The 5,353-nt window shown below is 43.2% G+C and overlaps 1 pseudogene; it reads right to left on the minus strand.

The window, feature by feature from the left end:
* Positions 1-4,065: 4,065 nt before the first annotated feature.
* On the minus strand, positions 4,066-4,182 carry LOC124799641 (annotated as a pseudogene).
* Positions 4,183-5,353: the final 1,171 nt, after the last annotated feature.

The raw sequence follows: 5,353 nt of genomic DNA on the forward strand, positions 1-5,353 counted from the left end.
GTGTTTTCTATATATAACCTTCCTCGCCGAGTCTTCGGAGAACCTCATCATCTTAACGGTCAGCCTAATTTTCAACACTTTTCTGTAGCAGCACATCTCCATTAATTCGATTCTTTTCTTTCACGGTTTTCTCACAGTCCATGTTTCACTAGCATACAATACTGTGATCCAAACGTACATTGTCAAAGATTGTTTCCTCAAATTAAGGCAATTGTTGACACTAGTAGACATCTCTTGGCCAGAAATGCCCTTTTCCCCCAGTGCTAATCTGCATTTCATTTCCTGCTTGCTCCGTCCGTCATTTGTTATTTTGCTGCCTAGGTAGCAGAATTCCTTAACTTCATCTGTTTTGTAATCATCAATTCTGATGTTTATTTCGTCTCTGTTCTCACTCTAATACTTCCATTACTTTCGTCTTTCTTCGATTTACTCTCAGTCCACATTCTGTACTCATTAGATTTCTCATTCCAACAACATATCCAGTAGTTGTCCTTCATTTTCACTGAGGGTAGCAATTTCATCAGAAAATCTTATCACAGATCGCCCTGATTTTAATTCCACTCTTAAACCTATATTTTATAATTTTCATTATTTCTGCGATGTATAGACATTACAGTAGTGACGAAAACTTCAACTGGAAACAAAACGACTGTTCCCATTGGTGTGGAGAACGTATGAGAGTGCCGATGTACCATCAGACTTTCGGAAAAAACATCATCCACAAAATTCTGAAGTTTGCAAGAGCCGACAAATGAGAGAATAATCGCACAAACAGATTAATAGCTCTTGTATCAAAGTTGCTGGCAAAAATGATAGAAGAATGGAAAAGAAAATTGAGAATCTGTTACATGACGTTTGGCTTTAGGAAGGATAGAGGCACCAGAGTGGCAGTTCTGACAATGCGGTTGATAATGGAAGCAAGACTGAAGAAGAATTAAGACACATTCGTAGGATTTGTCGGCCTGGAAAAGCGTTCGACAGTGTCAAATGTTGCAAGATGTTCGAAACTTTGAGTGAAATAAGGATAAGCTACAAGGTACGACGTGTAATATGTACTGTATACAAGAACGAAGACTGAACAATAAGAATGGTGGATCAAAAACGACTTGCTCGAACTGAATGGGAGTAAGACAGGTTATGTCTTTCGCCCCTACTCTTCAGTCTATTCATCGGAGAAACTCTTATCCTAGTACCGTGCACCAAACCATATCGTAACCCTTTAACACCTGCGACTGCCATACGAGAACAGATAACGAATTCGCTGAAATATTTTGTGTCATCACGAACAATTAGTTTGAGACTAGTAGCAAACGAACTAGCGAAATACCGTTCCAAGTGTGGGCTGCCGTTAACGCAGCAACTCAAACGGCTGCTACAAATTACTAGGCGTAATGGGCAACCGCAACTGTGATAATACATTTCAGCTGATGAAAACCGCAACAGCTGCGTAGAAAAGGGTTATTAATCTCGACTAGCTTCATGAGCTTACAATCATATCTTCAGTTGACAAACTGTTGACTTTCCAGTACATAATGTCCATAGAATCTCCATAAGAGTAAATATTAGAAGTCCTTATCATTCCAAACACACCCATTTCGTGCAGGATAGAATACTTTCATTATTTTTTCTAACAGAGATTTTAAGAACGTTATGTACTGAAAGTCCAACAGTTTTTCATCTGAAGATGTGAGTACAATGTCATGAATACAGTCGCGATTAGTAATGATTGTGACACAGCTGTCCTGCTTTCCTTCAGCTGAAACAAACGGCTGCCTTTGGACTGGTGGTGTGACCAGGAAGCGGGGACCACTGCTGAATGGTACTGCTTTGTGTTCAGTGACCAATCAAAGCTCTGCACGACCTCAGACGACCACACGGCTACCGACACGAGGTACACCGCAGATGCGTCTTCAAGGGTCACCGTGGAATTCGGAATGGAAGCGAGTGCACTCCAGGAGCCAGCGTGGAACCATTTTTCGCTGGGGAGCAGCCGCCCCTGCTCGCCGCAGTGCCAGGGTTGTTGACATCATCTCCTGGGTGTGCAAACGATGAGCTGAATCGACGTACGTCAGCTAGAATCCAACATAGCTGAATGAGCTACATCCGAGGCTGGTGTGGAACAACGACGACTTCCAAACATCAAGAATAAAAGACTGAATGGTTCAAAAGGCTCTGAGCACTATGGGACTTAACATCTTAGGTCATCAGTCCCCTAGAACTTAGAACTACTTAAACCTAACTAACCTAAGGACATCACACACATCCATGCCCGAGACAGGATTCGAACCTGCGACTGTAGCAGTCATGCGGTTCCGGACTGCAGCGCCTAGAACCGCACGGCCACCGCGGCCGGCAAAAGACTGAACTGCAGTAGTGTTTTACTAGCGTGGCTGACTCTTCACGGCTTCACAGTAGCTATCCTGACTTCGAACACCGCTCGGCCCGCTGTATATCTATCTCCTATCTTACAAATTTGACAGACGTTCTCCTACTTTCCTTATGGGACTTGAATTCCCCGAAGAAAGGATTTTTCACTGCCATGGCCTACCTACAGCATAGGACGCAGTTCCTCGTGCGAATAGTTCACTTGTTACTCGGTCGATATAACTTAGAAATAATTTAGATAAAAGAATCGTTAAAATGATCTATGAAACATTTAACTAAATAACTTTGACCACGAAAGAAAAAGGTCCAAATACGGGATCCAATCAGGTTTAAAGTACTTAGCACTGTCAATTATATCGATGTTATCCTGCAACGTCTCTCTGCGGGTAGCTCACGGCGCTTGAAACTGACGATGAACGGCTGCGTACGATAAACCTGTGACTTTCGAGTTTCTGATCGCTTTTTGGTCCCTTCCGTTTATTATAGAGTTTACAAAGCGCCTGACAAAACTGTAGTAACCCGAAAGGGAGCAGGAATTTTAACAGGAATTCACGTGTAGTGAGGGTATGTGATGTAATTTCAGCGATCGAGTCAAATGTACAAAGAGTGTTGCATATGACCCTACTTTTCATTATGACATTGTATCCCTTCTGGCATGTGTATGTGCAATCACGCAGTTGGAGATGGTATCAAAAAATCGTTGTATCCTCTCCTCAGGCAAGATGGCCCAAAGCTGCAGTAGCTGGTCCTGGATAACCACGATTTTGGCACAGAGATTGAGTTGACGCGCAAGCTGGTCCCGCACGTTCCATCGTGGACAGATCTGTAAACATTTCTGACCGTGGAATTACCTCAACATACGCTGACATTTCACATAGCATTGTTCTGTTGAAAAATGGCACCAAAATACTGTCGCATTAGAGGTAATACATGAAGACGCAAGATGTCCGAGATGCAGCATCACAGTTTTGATCAACCGAGCGAGGTGGCGCAGTGGATACACACTGGACTCGCATTCGGGAAGACGACGGTTCAATCCCGTCTCCGGCCATCCTGATTTAGGTTTTCCGTGATTTCCCTAAATCGCTTCAGGCAAATGCCGGGATGGTTTCTTTGAAAGGGCACGGCCGATTTCCTTCCCCATCCTTCCCTCACCCGAGCTTGCGCTCCGTCTCTAATGACCTCGTTGTCGACGGGACGTTAAACACTAATCTCCTCCTCCTCCTCCACAGTTTTGATCAGGTAGGAAACATCTAATGTACGTGACATATCGTCTCCTACTTCCTAATTGACCTTGTGCTAACTTTAACTTTGTCCAGTGTAGCTTAATTCCTATTATTTTATGAACTGCAGCGTCGTTATAACGAGCTAATGGTTAGAAGCTCACGTGAAGACCGTTTTCTCACCTCTCACTGGTTGGTCGTAATATGGCCTTACATGGTAGCTGACTTTCTTCACTTCTGGTGGACCAGAGCTAAGCACTCCGTCTTCAGGCCACAAGTGGCCCATCGGGACCGTCCGACCGCCGTATCATCCTCAGTTGAGGATGCGGATAGGAGGGGCGTGTGGTCAGCACACCGCTCTCCCGGTCGTTATGATGGTTTTCTTTGACCGGAGCCGCTACTATTCCGTCGAGTAGCTCCTAAATTGGCATCACGAGACTGAGTGCACCCCGAAAAATGGCAACAGCGCATGGCGGCTGGATGGTCACCCATCCAAGTGCCGACCACGCCCGACAGCGCTTAACTTCGGTGATCTTACGGGAACCGGTGTATCCACTGCGGCAAGGCCGTTGCCCGGATCGGAGCTAAGAGACAGGGATTACACTTCATCTTGACAACGGTACACTGGAGGCGGCGATAGCAGTTTTAGAGAGGATTCACTGCGGAGATTCTCTGAGTGTAAGTTCGTGTCCTGAGCAGAGGTGTCATCACTGCTCAGGATTTTTATGTTTAGTAGGGTAGTGTGTTGTAACTGGAGAATAGTGAATCTAGGAAGTTATGCAGTTTCTTGGTATGTGTTACAGTTTAGTGGTAGATATTGGAGTCGCCTAAAGAACCACACACTGTAGTTCGTTATAAGCAATCCCCCATTTTTACTATTTTTGTTGTTATGAGACGCGGGGTTGTGTTTTGTGCAGCGTTTGTAAATGTTACAACTTTACCTGCTTAACTGCTGTATAATATATTAAAGCTATTTTGAAGACATTGTTAATTCTTCAGCTACAGTGTTTCATGGTATGTAAAATTTATCTCACAGTCCATGTTTCACAAGCATACAATACTGTGTTCCAAACGTACAATGTCAAAAATTTTTTCCTCATTTTAAGGCATTTGTTGATACTAGTAGATCTCTCTTGGCCAGAAATGCCCTTTTCCCCAGTGCTAATCTGCCTTTCATTTCCTCCTTGCTTCATCTGTCATTGCTTATTTTGCCGCCTAGGTAGCATAATTTCTTAACTTCATCTACTTTGTGATCATGAATTCTGATTTTGAGTTTCTCTCTATTCTTATTCTACTACTTCTATTACTTTCGTCATTCTTCGATTTACTCTCAGTCCACATTCCGTACTCATTGGACTTCTCGTTCCAACAACATATCCTTGAGTTCTCTTTCATTTTCACTTAGGGTAGCAATTTCATCAGTGATTCTTGTCACAGATATCATTTCGCCCTGAGTTACAATTCCACTCTTAAGCCTTTCTTTTATATTTCTCATTACTTCTTCAATGTATAGACATTACAGTAGTGACGAAAAACTTCAACTGGAAAGAAAACGTCTGTTCGCATTGGTGTGGAGAACGTATTAGAGTGGCGATGTACCAACAGTCTTTCGGAGATACATCATCCGCAAAATTCTGAGGTTTGCAAGAGCCTACAAGTGAGAGAGTAATCGCACAAACAGATTAATAGCTCTTGCATTAAAGTTGTTGGCAAAAATGATATACAGAAGAATGGAAAAGAAATTT

Source organism: Schistocerca piceifrons, chromosome 5, assembly GCF_021461385.2.
Source record: "Schistocerca piceifrons isolate TAMUIC-IGC-003096 chromosome 5, iqSchPice1.1, whole genome shotgun sequence".
Taxonomy (NCBI): domain Eukaryota; kingdom Metazoa; phylum Arthropoda; class Insecta; order Orthoptera; family Acrididae; genus Schistocerca; species Schistocerca piceifrons.